The following is a 17,814-nucleotide window of genomic DNA, read 5'->3' on the forward strand; positions in this document are numbered from 1 at the left end:
AGGCGCCATCTAGCAGAATGTCAGCGAACTGACAGGTTTCAAACTGAAGTTGACGATTCGAACAGTGGTGGTCATCCAGCAGCAAAGTGCACACAAAGTGTAGTTCGGATTGATTTTTTGTCATACGTAACATCTAATTACTTTATAATTTTTAAATTAAAAAGTTTAGTTTATAGTTTATATTAAAATTAGTATATATTTTTTGTAGCAATATTTTTTAGCTGAAAGCTTAGCATAGGAAATAATAATTAGACACTTTCTTTCCGAAATGGACCAAATCGTGATGCAAATCTAGTTACCTCAACTCTAAAAATCTTATTTGTTTGTCATTACAAACTAGTCCTACATGGTCTTTGCTCGCCTCTTAATGTAAAATTGTTAATATTTTGAAAACAAAACAAAACAAACAAAACCAAATCGACCAAGCAATAACCCTGGTGCACTTAAAATTTGTATACTTGCTTTTATTTGAAGCTTTCTAAAGCTTTCATCCTCGCATGTAAATTTATCTTGTTCATTCTTTAATTTATTTTAGACACTGTGTCTTAAAATTACAAGAAGTTTATGCACCTCTGTCCCACTGTGCAATGGCATTGCTCGTGCATTCTGGTTAAGCCAAGACAGCAACCATAGTTTTAAGCCCAGCCCACTTGGCCACGCACACACATTCCCTCTCATTCTCTCTCTATCTCTTTCTCTCTCAGAAAAATGTAGGAAAAAATAACAATGATTTTTAATGGAATTTGCAGTGTTATTTTAAATTTAAAAAAATAATTGTCCTCATTAAAAATTGCGGACTTATTTCATAATTGTTAAATTAAAATCAAATAGACGCCGACAGCATGGACACGCCATGTGGGCAGTCCCGTTACCAGTTTAAAGCCACACACCAAGTCGGGCCAAAAGCGGATCCGTCGGGGAAACGGAGGGCCATTGGACGTGGTTATCCATCACTCACTCGGAGATGGAGATTTTAACCAGAATTCGGCTAATGAGCCATCAACACGTTCCCAACCCGCTTATCCACTCCCACGCATGCGCCGTCCCTGTCTAACCAACGTGTCCGGAACAGAGCTACAATGAAATGAATGACTTCTTTCTTCGGCCATCAACTTTAGCTTCAGCCATTTTGATTTACGACTGCCAGTGAAACTGTGACTGCTCTGCCGTCGCATACCTCTACTTATAGGGATGAAAACTAGAGATCTACGGAAGTACTTCCAAAATATTTGAATCGGTTTTTTTTACAGTTACATTTTCTAATAAAATACTGCAGTAATATTAAAAAATGTGAGAACTTAATGTATTAATTTTCATATAGAAGACCTGTTATTTTCAGTATAGGTGTACATAACACATATAAATATTTTTTTTCCTAGAGGTTCAGACGCGATGTAAACAAAATTCTAGGTTGCTTTTCCAACTTAATTGCTTTATATCTTATAAAAAATATAAAATTACCAAAACTAACTTTTGCTACGAAATCAGGCATTTAAATATTTGAAAATCGCTGAAATGTACATTTTGACGTCTTCCTTTTTCAATTTATCGTTACCAACTTTTTTGTTCATTTTGCGCCGTTAGACGAAGGCGTCGCCCGTCAGCTGTCAGTTCATGTTCTCGTTCTGGCTGTTCTTGTTGCCACTGCCACTGCCTCCGCTGGCTGAGTTGCCATTGTTGGCGGCATCATTTGAAGAAGGGCGTCCAAGAGGAAGCGGCAACGGTAAACTTATAGCCAGCTAGTGCGTCTCATCTTCAGGTGGAACGTTGGTGGAGGTGCTGGTGCTGGGTGGATGTTTCTCAATTAAACCAAGTGGGGAGAAGCGTTCTGCTCGGCTGATCTGACGCTGGTCGACCTCTGCCGGCGGCTTGAATTGCTGCTTTGCATTTTATTTAAATAATAATTGGCCTGACTAAGTTTTAGCAGAGCGAGAAAGAGGAGGGGTTGGACGGAAGACGAGACGCATGGCATTGGCCTTAAAAGCTAAGAAGGTGTACGAGAATATGCGCTCCAATTAGGGGAATCGCACAAGAAACTCAGAAGAATGAGGAAATTTAATTAGAAGCGCTTTTTAAAAAAGAGTTTTGAATAAATCAAAGATAGCATCAATTTATATCCAGATTCTCCAGAAGTTCATATACATATATTATTCATTGCAGTAAATAAATTTGCTCTTATTATTAAGACGATGATTTATGTAACTCAATATTTCTAATACGCAATAAACTTTATATTATTGTATATTTATCCTGTGGCATTTTTAAAATAATTTCAAACATTTTCGACTTAGATAACATCTGCTTTTACAAACGACCTTGAAATCAAGCGTAATCAATCCATGTCTGGCATAAAATGTATTCCAAAGTAATCACCTGAAAAGAAGAAGACTCCGAAGTACGTGCTCTTTAAGGGGGGGCCAAAAAAAATGCCAGAAGAGTTTATTGTGCCATCAACTAAAAGAGCAAATAAAATTTTATTACCACTATAAATTTCAGGCACTTGAAGCGGCGCACCAAAAACAGAGGCAAACGCAAAACAACAACAAGAATAAAGCCTGAAAAACCCTACAAAAATGCTTCAGAGGCGTAGGTTGAAAATATTTAAGTGGGTGTTTTAAGCAAAATAGTTAAATATTTCTTGATAGATTTTAGGTGGTGTTTTGAGAATTTTTCCAAGTTTTAAAATACAAAAAATTCCTAAATTGTGTTTTTTAAATCCCTGAAACCCCTTTTCTTCGACTCACATGTCTGACAGGCCATGGTCAGGTTCTGGCTCAGCCTGCAGGAGGATAAACCCACGCGATTTGGCGACGTCGGCCAGACAGAGACGCCAAGACCAAGAAGTCGAGGAAGGAAAGGAAGGAATGGAAACCGGCGATATGGAAGAAAGGGGGCACGGGGGCTTAAGCAGCAGCGGCGGCAATCGATGAGGGGGTTTCGAGGACTGCGGCCTGCATTTTTCTCACATTTATCTTTCTGCGAGTGCTGCGTTTTATTGCGATTGGAAATTGAGCTTGTCAACGCGGCAGCGGGCAACGCATGGCTAGTCATCGAAACCAGGGGCGGGGCAGGGGTCTGGAAAAGGGGACAGGGGACTGGAGAGGGGTACGAGCTGCAGGGACAGCTGGTCGAGTATTTGGGTTCCCGGTTCCCTCAGATAATAATAAAAATGTCAGGCTTTGACGATTCTCCACGTCTTCGCCGTCGGTTCATAAATAAAATGCTGCACTAAAAAAAAAATTACAAAACTAGCTTAGATGTCCAAAACTATAGTTTTCTATAATTTTTAAAAGCAATATCAATTTGATCGATTTTAATAGATCTACAATAATACAAATTTTCTTACTTTTGTGGTTTATTTAAAAAACAAGACGTATTATTATAAAATTAATCTTGTGTTTTGAATATAAGGTTTTTTCTCTTTATTAAAGTGAACGTTTTGAGTCGAGTTTAAATTTAAAATTCACTATTCGACAGTTAAAAAAAAGTTTCCTAAAGCTTAAAAATAAATTTCTAAGTGTAGTTTCACCCGACTCCTTTTCCTGCCAGCCTTTGTTTTCCCTTTTTTGCTGCATTTAAATTTTGGCCATGATCATGGCCAAGTGGCAGAATAAGGCATTTTCCTGGATATTTAATTGGCGCATACTTAGCATTTACTAATGGACATGAGGCACAGTGTGAAGGCACCTGCCCCAAGTCAGCGACTCCCGGGGGAATACGAAACCGGTGGCAAGGGGGAAGAGCACGCGGGGGGGCGAGACAGTAAACACACACAGAAATGGACAATGACAAGAGCTGATAATAAATCTAATTGACACATTTGCAATGGTTGACTCCCTGTCCGCAATTCCGTGGAGAGATCGGGCGAGGATCTGGATCCCAGATCCCAGATGCGAGATGCAATTAAAACTGCAACTGCATTGCTAATGATCGTGGCAGCTCTTTCTCTCTCTCTCCGTCCCAATTGTGCAGGAAAAGGCAGGAACAACTTGACAATCTACACGCACACACGAAATACATAAATTGCTGCGATCATATCGAATCATCGATCAATCGGGCGCTGCGGACGGCCATCGATGGACCGTTCCTGCCGCGATAACGCCGCAGGACCTCAGCCGCCGCTGTCTGCTGCTGTCCACACTCGAGGCACTTGGAACCACTTGGAACCACTCGGAGCTCTCGGAGATCCGCGGCCACTGACATCCATCCATGTTGGACTTCGTCTGTTGCCGTTGATTGGCAGGCAAACGGCGGAGAAAAAAGCTGGTGGAAATTGATTGGCAAAATGAAACATGGCCAACACATTGGGCTCATGTTTGCGATGGCAAAAATGCCTTCATTACAACGCGCAATGCGTAAAACGCAGGCCACGCATGCGCATTGCCCCCGGCTCTGAAACGCTACAATGTTCAGAGGTTCAGATGTTTCGATGCTCGGATGCAGACTCCTCACGCAGATCCCGAAACACGCGATCCCAAGGACCCAATCCGCAGACCCAGACTCCAACTCCAACTCCAACTCCAACTGCACTATCTCCGTTTGTCACCGCAATGCCCCTCGTTAAGTGCAGTTGGCTTTGAAATATATTGTGGCACAATTGAATTGTTAAGTGCCTGGCCTTCGGACCGGGTTGCGTGTGAAAATTATAATTTCCTGACCAGTTTCAGTTCCAGAGCGGCTGACCCCAGCAAAAAGTACTGTGTAAGGAAAAACACAGAAAACCAGCACAGCAATGTTGTCAACAATTTGCAAAGGTTTTTTTATGTTGCTGCGGTATCGCAATCAACCACGCGTAGAAACATTTAAGTGGAAGGTAATTAAATTTCATTTTATGACCACGGGCCGAACAAAAAAAAAGAAGCGAAATTGGTTGCGCCACGAAAATAAATAATGTTTTAGTGCGGAAAGTGAAATTAGTTGGATTAGAGACAAGGGGATAGAAAGAGTTGAAAAGGTTACGACAACTGTCAGTTAACAAGGCGCAAAATACCGATTTCTCTCCCAGATTTTCCCTCGCATACTTTCAGGGAAAACCTTCGACAAGAACCTGTCCTGCGAAGAGACCCTGCTGATTTTGGGTTCACGAAAGTCAGCGGGTGTCAAAGGTGAAAGTTGCAATTGTTGCGTAAGGATTGGCGCAGATGATGCAACACAAGCAGAAGGCACTGGTCAGGTAACCGCCATAAAAATCACAGAATTTCCAAACTCCCTACCTTGAGCACAGCAAAGAAAATAGAGCAATTAACCTGGCCTACGTGCTCGGGTTTTGGACCAGTCTAAGTCGCAGCGTTCCCTGTAATTTGCCTAATTGCCTGTTAGTGTCAAAGATTATCTGGACTTGGTTTTCTAGTAAAAATGGGAGCGACGAAACTGAGGGACTTCCCTTCGATCAATTGCGTGGAAGTGTCACAAAGTCAACACGTAATTGTCCCTCCCTAATTGAGGCCGAAAAGCTTTAATTAATCAATTATCCAGCAATCTAACAAACGTAAAACTAATTTGATTGAGATTTATGCAACCAAACCAATCGGCAATCCATTAAATTGGTCTCTTCAAAAGATATTTAAATTCTAGACATCATTTGTTTGCAATCTAAAAGAAACTGAAATGATTTCCTCAAATCTTTTTTTTTTATTACTATTTTCTAAAATATTATTTCCAATTTTTGATATACTTTCGAATCCAAATAAATTCTTTCTGATATCTATTCGTTGCGGTCTTAACCTCCTTTCGAATATCTGGCGTCGCATTAGCAGTGTCATCTTCATCTGCTGCCATGTGCTCCCGTTTCATACTTTATTTACTTATTCAAATCGTTGAGAGTTTTTCCCCTGCCGCCTTTTTCCCCTCTGACCCAATCCCCTTCGCCCGCTCCCCTCCTCCTTGGGACAGCATTCAACTTTGCCGCCTGACACTTTTCTGACAGCGACAAAAACTTTTGTTCTATTTTCCGCAACAGAAGCCGGCGACGAGAAAACCCCCGACAGCCAAAGCAGCCAAAGCAGTCAAAGCAGGCAAAGCAGGCAACATTGCAAAAATGCTAAAACAAAAGGCTGGAAAAAATCTATATGTATAAGATGTATCACCCCCCAACTCGTGGCGAATGTCATGACAGGCTCAGTGACTTCGGGACCCGGGAACCAACTGAATTGCTGACTAACAGCCTGTCGCGAAATATGAGTCCATTTCAGCAAAAGAGATACCGCAGTGGAGTGTACTGGGTACTGGATACTAGATACGGTGGGTAATCGCAATCAAGGTCGAATTCTGGTGGTTCGTAATAAGAAAACTTTTAAAATTGCCTGGAAATTATTAAGTATTTGCAGAGAAAGTCTTAACTTATTTAATAAATCCTGCGTTTGAAAATCACATCCTTAACATTAATGAGAAGCTTGGAAAACTTAAACTAAATCATTTGACCGTCAATTTTTAATGTTAGTATGGGCTTACTGAAGCTAACAAAATTTAGACAGTGTATATTTCTTACATTTCATTTAGATAAGCCTTTTAAAATGTTTTTATTTGAGAAATGTTTTAAAATTGTTCTAAATTTCAAATTTCCCACATAACCAAAAATGTTTGATTTTTTTTGTTAATCCCAAAATACTTGAATATATTCAGTACGTTTATTTGGTGCCCACGGCTTTTAAATGAAAGGACTTTCGTTTGGTGACAACGATGATGTTGCTCCAGGGTTTGTTCTGTAATCACCATCTGAATCCTGCTGCCGGATTTTGTTCCACTGTGCGTGCACGTGCTTAAATACTTTGGCATTACCAACCGCCCACTGCCACTCCCACCGCGCCTGCCCACCCCGCTCCATACGCCCATGGAAGTCTTCAGGATGTGACACAAAATGCCGCCATCGTCGCTGCCTGTCATCATTGTCTGCTTTAAAGATTACACAAAATATTTGTAAAAATACAAAACAGAACAAGAGGGGCCGCTGTTGGCGGCGGGCGGGCGGAAAAATAAACTCGCAGCTTTACAAAAATAACAACTGCGGAGGACGAGCCACAACAGACAAAACGAAATCAAAGAAAAAACAACGCAGCAAAACAAAAACCAGGAGCACACGAAAATATTTACAAAATATTTTCCACTTCAACGAAATGGAAAACGCGACCGCCCCAGTAGCCGCCACCTTCTGCAGCATAGCTTCTGCTTGCCTTGAGTTGACTTGGCTTTTGTCTGCCCATTCCCATCCAAAAACCCCCATCCCCATTTCCCGCCCTCGACCGCTCCATTTCTTTTTGGGATGTCTGGCAACGGCTCGTTGGCTCTTCTTTTTATCCACAGCCACAGTGATGGCAAATTCTATGAACTATCTCTTTAAAAAGTTGTACTGCTTTATATTCAATATGTTATTTACAAGCCAAATCTCAATCAATTTATTAAATGTGAAATATTTGAAAAGCCTTTAGAATGATTTTTACTTAAAGAGATCTTTTGTTATTTAAGCTTTTGGAAAATGTTTTTTCTGCGGAAAATATTGGAAGGTATTAATAGTTTTCAATCAGCTCAGAATGATATATTATAATTTTTTTTTTTTAATATTGCGATGGAGTATCGTACTTTTTACTCTTAAATGTTAAAAGGCCAATCATTATATTTTAATATTAATGTTTTATATATTTTTAAATTGTATCTTAGCAGTTGGGCTACAAAAAATAATCTTCGAATAGGTATTCTATAGCCGACGAGCCAGCACTTTTCTCACTGCCTCAACTTTAGTTTTGCCAGCGGCGCCGACTGCCAACGAGCGTGAAATGCCTTGGGAGCAGCAGCAACAACAATGCAGCTGCAGGAGCAACAGCAACAGCAGCAGTTGCACATAGCAACAATAAAGCAAGAAAACCGATCCGAGCAACAACAAATTGTTTAAGTGAACTTGACTGAGAAATCAGCGGGCAGGAAAAATGAGGAGGAAGAAGATTTTCACACAAAATGCGACAAAATGCTACAGCAAACGAAAGTTGAGCAAATTATATAGATGGATCGCTCTGGCACACATTTATATACATACTCGTGTGTGTCCACATATGTGAGCAATTCTTTTTGCTTGCTCACTCTTAATTGGCAAACGAGTTTTTAATTGATTTTCTTTTTCGTGGTGCTCGCACTGACCCACAAAAGTGAAAATATCATGTGAAAGCCCTAAGAAATGGGGAAATTATTGTTATTTGTAAATCATTTAATAAACTGTATTAAATTACAAATGAGTTTATCTACAATTAAATTTTTACTTAATATAACAAAAGCTAAACTGACATTAAATCGGCCTTGTAAACGGCTCTTTCCCGCAAAAAGTCAACCGAAAACCTAACCACACAACACAGAAAAGTTGATAGTAATTTTCTACCCATAAAACTTAATGCTCATCCAGCGTTAATCCCTTTTGGAGCATTTACCCCACTCATGGCCCTCGGGAGACTTGCAACTCGTCCTCGGACTCGCCATGATATGATAATTACATGGCGCCACAAAATATAACCCAGGGAAAAGTGGAAATGGAAATGTGAAATTCATTTTCATTTAGCGCTGGCCGCAAACTTCAACGCGACCACTCAAAATATGAAATGGAAAATGTGTGAATATTTTATTTGCTTTCAGCCAAACTCCGTTCTCCCCCCGTTCAGAAAATGAGGCACATGTGGCAGCAGCAACAACAAGCAGCCATGTCAATGTTAATTTAGTCAACGCCACAAAAAGAGAAAAAAGAAGCCAAACAATTCCATTGGGCATTGTTAGCTAAGGCAACCACCTACTCAACCGAAAACCAGCACCACCAGCCTGATTTCACATGTGGCTCTGTGTCAACTTTCATGAAATTAGTTGGCAACATGACGAGCTGCCAAGCAAATGTCGCCGTTTCCGCCACGAACACGCCCATTTGGGGGGCGTGGCAGGGGGAGGTGGTTTTTTTCCTTCACTAAGAAAAAATTGATACTAATATTGGACGGAAAGTGCGAGTTTTTTCCGATGAAAATAGTTTTTAAATAATGCAATTATTTAAAAAAGAAGTATTATTAATTCATATTAATAATATTTTATATGTTACATTTCATATTTATTTTCTTAAACTCTTTTTTTATAAAATCCTAAGATATGAAAAAGCAAAAAAAAAGGAAATAAATGGCAAATGATTTGTTTCATAGCTCAACAAAATCTACTGAATTTAAATTGTTTAATTCTTTCGATAATAAAGAACATAAAAGTCTCAGTAGAGTTTTCTTTCAGTGTTGTAGGCTGGGACTTTTGGCTAATGCGCAGCTGACATCGGGCCACCAACCAACACCTTGGGGCAAAGTAGTTTTCGCTGTTTGGGAACCAAAAACCAGACTGAACCCGGTCCATGGGGATTAAACCCGTAACAGTGAGTGAGTGTTCATACATCCGTGTGCCGCACTGTACACGTGTTGCAGCAACACCACAAAACACCGCAGAACGCAACAGAACGCACCACAGCAACCATGTTGGCGGCCCTGCCTGCTAATTAAAAAATTTCCCTCACCTCGTCACCACCCACGCCTCTTTTTTCTACTGCCAGCCATTTAGTCTAATTATTACAAATGGCCGAGAGGCAGAGCGCTAAAAAAACGAAAAACAAACCAAAATTGCACAGAGGGTTTTCACGAAAATGCACTCACAAATTCATTAAACTAATTAAACGGCCATTCAAAGCGAGAAAACAATTCAGTTGTTACTAAAACTTAATTTCAAAAACCTGTAAACAGTGGAGCAAACTTAATATAATCAGAGCGATGAAAGACATCAAGTAAGATTAAAAGACACAATTTAAAATGTTTGGTGATAGACGTCAGAGGACAAATATATCAATTGATTTCACATTTAAACACTTGAGAAAATCGAAGGTATTTAAGTGGAAATTAATAACATTATGTTTTCCCTAAATTGTGCCCAGTGTGACACCGGTTGGTTCCATTGAACTTTGCCGTTGTCTCAGAAATCTGTTTCCTGCATTTTAACTTTGGCGTGACAAACACTAACTACATTCCTCCCACTCTCTATTTCCCAATCCAAACACGATTCTGTTTAATCGATAAAAGCATTTCAACTGCAATTTGGCTATCGCTTAGTGCGAACATTTAGCAGCAAGAATAAGTAGCCGTTGGGAGGAGGAAAAGAAGTATCCGAAACTACTTTGCGGATACAATACGGTTGGAAAACAGCCCCCGCTCACACAGATACAGATATATGTAACACAAGCTGAGATTTCAGTTCTCTCCTGTTGCCCCCATGGGAAAATTCAGCACAATTCGGAGGCTGAAAATCGGCAGAGGAATTATACATATTTATCTGGGTGTGTGGTACAGTAAAGATTCAAAAGACGGAAAAAGCTAAGCAATTTATGACATCAGCAGTAAAAAAAGGAAAAAAGAATTGAAGCTGCCACACACAGAAGTACATTTTTTGTCATAAAGACTGATTTTAGATTTTTATCCTTTGAAACGGAACTAAAAATCTGTTATAATGAACAGAAAATATCAAAAGCTTTTTCTTATTTTTTTTTATATTTAAGTCATATTTTAGTTCGATCTAATATGACAAAAATATCTAATAAGGAGTATGGAATGTTAACTTATGGAATCCACTCCAAAACAATATTTCTTTCTGTGCAGAAAAGAATTTTGAGATCCATAACCAGAACTAAAACGGGCCAGGCACTCAGCCGATAAGGTTAGTCCAGTTTCGACTTGGTCCTGCTCCTGACCAGCTGCCATATGGATGAATGCCGAATACTGCTGGCAAAAAAAAAAACATTGGAGGTGGAGAACCGAAAATGGCATTAGAACATCGTAATCGCAGGCACCACAAAAACCGGGTGGATTTTTCCTCGATTTGTTCTTGTTCCATCCATGGCGTTCGAGCGGGAAAAACAACCCCGACCAAAATGGGGTAAGTCCCTGCATATGTGTGCGTGGTGTATTGTAGGGTGGTTTTCATTTGGCCAGGCTAAAGTTATCCCATTTCCCAGATATTGAAGTTTTCCTTTCGCTTTTCCAAACACAGGCAAGGAAAATTGCACACGCATTTAATTACATTGTTCGGGGGTTAGTAAATGAGATTGAAAAGAGTTTACTCTACCATGAATTGTTATTGAAACCCATCGAAAGAGCGCTGAATGTTTACCTGGAATGAAAGAAACAAAAAAGTTTAATTTAATATAATTTATTTTCATAATACATTAAATAATAGGCTTAATATTCTCCAAAATTGCAACAATTATCCACTAATTCTCAGCAATTTCAAGCTCAATTGCCTCTCGATCCAAGCCAATTAAATCGTTGGCCAGCATTAATTAACAAAAGTCACTTGCAGACATTCGCCCAGAACCTAACTCAATTTCGATTCCGAATTCGCAACGTGTTGATTAAAAGACCATAAAAATAATAAGCAAGCGGGAAAAGAGCCGAGAAAAACACATCAACAGCAGCAAAAGTCACAAGAGCGAAAAAAAAATTACTTAATTAGTTGGCCAGCAGCAGAAAGGAGGAAAAAAGCGGTCCACGGCAAAAGTGTAAATTGAATGAAATATTCATGCGAAGGCCCAGACTCCTGACTTCGGTCCCCACCAAAATTGGCAAGTGCGAATGCCAGCCTGATGTTTTATTGAAATGAAAATCTCATTATCACCTCGCTGCATTCTTTGAATGCATTCGAAGGGGGAATCGAGGGGCAGCTTGGGCTTCGGACCAGTCAGGCCAACGCATTTGGCAGATACTCGCAGCTAATTATCGTAATTATTGCAAATTTACAAATTGATATGAAATTGATTAGTGCCCCTTGGACGTGGACGCTGAACTGGATGCTGTGGATACAGGTGCTACAGGTTCCCCATCCTTCGCTCCAAACTGGTTTGTTATGGCCAAGTGTTGGCCTTAATGAAGATGCCAAAACGGGCAGAGGAATCAGATATTTTTGAAAAACTTCCCAAAGGTTGAAAAAATATTAGTAAATATTTCGTCTTGCCAGCTTGGAGCTTTTAAAATATATTAAACCCTTGTTACTTATACAAAATAAAAAATATAAGTAAATAAAAGCTCATTAAATAAATACATTTTTGACTATATATTTTTCCAAAAAAAAAAAAGAAAAGCTTATACATTTTTTTAGGTAAAGTTTAATGTAATTTAACTTCTTTGTGTATTTTGCAGCTTAATTCAATTTCTGGTAATGATTCTATATTAAAGTTCCATAGTAGGTGAAAAAAGTTGCTTTGTACTAAGTTTTGTTTGGCTATTAAACTGTTTATTTGAGGTACTGGATTTTACAAACTGAATTATATCAGTTCAGAATATTATATACTTAAATATTTTGCCTTGAAAAGTTACATAAAGCTTCTAAAATATTCTCAAAATCTGCTAGCCCTTGTATACACTTTATTAGCTATATGCTATAACGGCACTGGGAAAATCGGTCAATTTGTCCATTCGACTGTCACATTGTTTGCTTCCATTGGGAGGGAACCAGCCAACAGTAAATTCTCATGGCGGGAACAAATTTTTCAATTAAGCCATTAATTCACTCCGCGCCACACAAATGCACACAGGCAAAGCCACACACAAACACACACATGTACACTTAGTCATTCGCAGTGAGTTAAAGCTATCATCATCGTCTTTGATCATCATGAACCGCATCCTCATCGTTCCTTCTGTCGCATTATTTTATTAAGCGAGCTTTCTGCATCTCCGTCTCTTTCGGTTTATCTCATCCCAATTGAAATGCCGCCGCTTGCCACACCCTCCGTCGCCTCCTTTGGCTGCAACATCTCGCTTGTTGTCCACTTTTACGCAAATTTTATTCATGTTTGTCCTCCGTCTGTCCCACTGTCTCGCATTCTGCCCCGCGTGTCGCTTTGTTCTCTGTCCTTCTTGGTTTTGAACTCGCAAGTCGGTTGAAAAATAAACAAGCAAGTTATCGAGTTGCTTTTTAAACAAGGAGGTGAACAAGAGAGAGCCAATATCCAGAATTTTGATTTGTATTTTTATTGACGCGATTAAAAAGATAAACAGGTATTCAAAGTATACAAAGTATACAAAAATAAACATTATTTTAAAAAATTAACCTAAAGCAAAATATAATATTTTCCTATAAAACTCATTTGTTAGTAATTTATACAACCCTTTTATATTGAAATATAAAAAGACCTTTCCGGAAACCTTTCTAATCTAAAAATTAAGAAGTACGAATTTTTAGACCTGTTTATGTACCGGTTTGAAGAAAGAATAGTGTATTGGTTTTTGTAATAAAAAGTGCGTAGCCAACTAAAACCTTTTATAATATGTACATAATTGTCTTAAATGGATCAATAAATATGTTCCAGTTATTTTTGCATATTTAAGTTTTTGTAAACAGAAAGGATTCTATTTTATCCGTCAATTTGTACCTATATACCTCTCAATCAATAAAATGTTTAATAAAATATAATAAATTTTTTAAGTTTAACTGGGTTGCATTTATTATCCACGATTCGACCGCCGACCGTTACTAATTTTCAACACCTTCGCTTTGAGGCGCTGCTGGTCTCCCCATCTCTGTCCCTCTCTGTCTATCTATCTCACTCATGCTCGGTATAGCCCTCTCTCTTCTTTGCCACCACTGCGGGTTGCCTTGGTTGTCGTCGTCATATCGTCATACGCCCCGTGGGTGTTCATGCAAATGGTTTACTTTTCACCTGCTTCCTTTTGGCCAAAATGCTCCGCAAGGAAAACTATTTATGTGTGTGTGTATGGGTTTTTTATTTTGTTGTACTATGTACATGTGTGTGGAGTGGATATGCGTGCTGTTCGTTGTTGCTGTTGGTGGAAATTGCATGTTATTAGCCGCATACACGATCCCTTCCACTGATAACAAAACCATATTTTATTTATTCTCCCAATGTGGTTTATTTTTTTTACACAAAATTTGCGCGCTTAGACATTTTATTTGCCAATAACCAACGACCCACGAGCCACGTTCAAGGGGGCGGTGCACGAGTTTCAGCCGCAACAGTGTCGCAGCATAATAAGAAGACATTATACCAACAACGGTGGCAGCAGCAACGGCAAAACAGCAACAACGGTAGGAAAACAGGAGCGGTGAAGCGGTGGGCGGGGAGTGGGGGGTGGGCGGCCTTTTGGCTTTGCGTGCTAACATGCAATTTCAATGTAACCAACCAAAAAATGAAAAGCGAAGGGGAGAGGGTAGTGAGAAAGAGGCAGAGCTGTAACACGTCTATAAAGAATTGTGAATAAATTTCTAAATAACAACGGGATGTGACGACAAACAGTGGCGAGAATAGCAAAAATTATATCATTTTTTTTTTATTTTAAGGACAAAAAAAAACAGTTACTGTTAATTACATCTAAAGATTTCAATTAATATTACTGTTATTTAAGTGAATATATGAAAATCATAATCTTTTGCTGCCCACTGTTCCCGTACAATAAACAAATATAACACATACGCCATGTGTAACGCAGACGTATCAAACAACTGAACGGTTTTTTGCCCCGTTTTGCGTCTATTTCAACAGAACCCCCTGAATAGCCCCACCATCGATATGCGTGGGTGGATATCCTCTGTAAAATCCTAACCGGCAAAACTTTTCTGTTTGTTTATCATTAAGACATTTTACACTTTACACGGTTGCCCTTATAATCTCCCTGCTGTCATATGTGTACATATATACTGATAGCGGGGTATTTCTGTGTATTATGTGTATCTTGTTTGTGAGTGTGCAGGATATTGGCGTCGCCTGTCGCCGTTGGCTGTTTGTGGAAAGGATTACAAGGCGGCCACAAACAACTGCGACTGGTAGCTGGTGACTGGTAACAGGGCCAACCAAACTTCGACCACTTCTGCTTCACTCATGTGTGTGCTCGCTCCCTACCGCTCGCACACCTCCACCCCTCTCGTTTGCTCGCTGGCTAATTACAATAATTTTTCTAATGTCGCTGCGGCATAAATTTGTAACGTGACGTGGCGATAAGCATCTCTGCTCAGCGGCGGAGTTCGTCGGGCCACAAAACAACATGACAATTTCCAGAGCCTTGGAACACGAACATGGAAGACCAACATGGACTTGGCCAACTTGGACAAGGTGGCCATCGGCCAAAGAAGAAGTGGCAATGGTAGAAGCCGGGCCAGAAACAGAAACTGAATCAGAGTCACAACCAGAAACGTGTGCAGCGATAGACATCAGGCGGATCGCTCGTATCGTTGTCAATCAGAGGCCTCAGCGAAGTCCTACACTTAAAGAAATCTACCAAGACTACTGAACATAAATTTGGTTACTGGATTTAAGAGTCCACTTCTTGCAAACTGAGTAGCTTTGTTGATGTCCTGTTAAACGGAGCGTTCCTAAACTTCAGATTAAAGAATCAAATTTATGTTATCTATAGTCAATAAAAGTAGCCCATTTATAAAATTTAAACTTATCAATTATCTCGTTTAATAAAGAAACTTTCCTGGCTGATGCTTTAAGAGATGTTCATAAATAGAAAAACATAATGCTTGAATAGTAAAATGATAATTGATATAATCAGTTGAAAAAATTTAGATCAGTCTAAGTACAACTAAGTACAGATTGTATATATAATTTAGATTCTAATAAGCTTTTTAATATAAGCTTCTTTAAAGTAAATGGAATGCATGGCCTGAGGATTTTGGACATTTAACTTTTAACATATTCTCAAAGTTTTGAGAGTAACTTTTCCGAAGTGCCTAGCTTCATGGAAAATGCACAATAGACGCCGCTTTGGCCGAAAGTGGACGTTCAATCGCTCTACGTCGACCGCCCGACTTCCCGCCCGTACCGCCCGATCCGCCCGTGAGTGTTGGCAATGTGCGCCGCCGGTGGCATTTAACCGCTGTAAATGAGTTTATCTGGCGCAATCAGCAATTTTCGGTATCCGCTTTTGTGATGTCGCTGCGCATGTGCAGTTGAATGTTAATTAATTGAAATGTACTCGAACTTACAGCGAACAGCGGCGAAGAAGACAGCGCCACGGCAAAAACAATGCCGGTGCCCCTCCCCCTGCCCCCTGGATCACCCGCCGCCCCCTGGGGGCTCCCTATTGGCAATCGCGATCGCCGGGCGATAAGCAAATTGCAGGCGCTGCAGTTCAAAGGAAAACGACAATTATGCGCCGCACTCAGGTCTCGTTTTTTGTTTGTGTTTTGGTTTACTTCTTAAGGCTTGTGTCGCAAATTGAAACAAAAGCCTTGAATTGGGACAGAGTCTCAAAAAAAAAATGGCGATCGGAGAAGGGGAATCGATTCAAGGGTAACCAAATGGTCTGTACAAAATTCAATCCTTCAGTGAGTCACAGATTTTAAAGGCATATTTTTTGCCGCAATTAAATTTAAAAAGACTAAAGACTTGAAAGTTTTTTAAAATGTTCAAATAAAAAACATTTTCAAATGTTAATAATAATCTTAAAATAATTTGTAACAGAATGATTATCGCGTCTTAAGAAATACAAAGTCTTTTACACGTGCATTGTAAAATGCGTATTCACATTTAAATCAACTTTTAGTAGTCTGAATACTTCGGAAAGCTTAATAATGCGACAATGCATAAATATTCTGGGCTTAATCGGATTACATAATTCCCCTTAAGCCATGTCCTACTCCCACTTAACCCCATCCTGTCCACAACAATAAAGAAAACAACAACAACTGCAGCGACCACATCAGGGAGCCTACGTCCATGGCTAATTAAGTTATTGGCTGCACGTTGGCAACTTGTTGCGGCATTTGGTTGACATTCGAGTGCAATTGACTTAATCCCCGGTAAGCTGTTGCCCGATGTTGTTGCTGCCAGACTGCAGTCTGCAGACTGCAGCTGCAGCTGCCACTGCAACTGCCCCAAAGGTGCACTATTGTGCACTCGCCTTATTTGTACCGACAACACAAGAGCAACATCCACGGCAGCAACACAGTTGTTGCCACTGCAGCAGCAACATGAGCCAGTGGATCCGCACTGCGTTGGCGGTTTCCCTCCGCTTTTCCCACTCCTTTCCGGCCTTGTATGTTAATTTGTTTTGGGATCCCCTCGGCAGCGTCTAGTTGGGCGCGTGTCATCATTAACGTGGCCAACATCCCCGGCATCTCCCCTTTCATCCACCCTGGCCATTGTTGCCTGCCCTTTCACATTGTTCCCGCTGCATCTTGGCCAAAAGAGACCTCAACAATGGCAGTCGCCTTAATGGAAAGGCTAACACCCGCGGCAACAACAAATGCCACGATATCTGGGAGCAGAAGAAACGACAGTTGCTACTGACCCAAAAATAATAGGGATACGAATACAAAATAGGGAGAGGCCGCTGACTTCGAAATGGGGTAGGAGGTATTGTATATTCACTAGAATTACAAGAAAGTTAAAAAATAGATTACACAATGAAATAATTTTTAAAATATGAAGAAGTTTATTCCATTACAAAATATTTAACAATTATAATTCAAAAGTTACATTTAATAACGCAACAATAAAACAATAAAATATAGCTTTCAATTCGATTGATAAACTCCCAAATCAATTTGCTAAAAACGTGATAAAGACTTATTTCGACTTACTTACTTAATGAATTACTTTAAGCGTTAAGTATTGTAAAGACTATTCCCACAAAAATAAAATGAATATTTAATTATATTTCCCTTGATTTTATTTTGCCCTGCCCTCTTTAATATGCGTCTGAATCAATATGCCTCACCAATAATAAACTCTAATTTTTATACCGCACATCATCAGTGTTTTTTTTTTGAGCAACCCGATCTGCAATAAAGCTCCGGCAAAACCTCTCC

This window comes from Drosophila elegans, unplaced genomic scaffold (genome assembly GCF_018152505.1).
Source record: "Drosophila elegans isolate 14027-0461.03 unplaced genomic scaffold, ASM1815250v1 contig_476, whole genome shotgun sequence".
In the NCBI taxonomy this organism is placed as follows: domain Eukaryota; kingdom Metazoa; phylum Arthropoda; class Insecta; order Diptera; family Drosophilidae; genus Drosophila; species Drosophila elegans.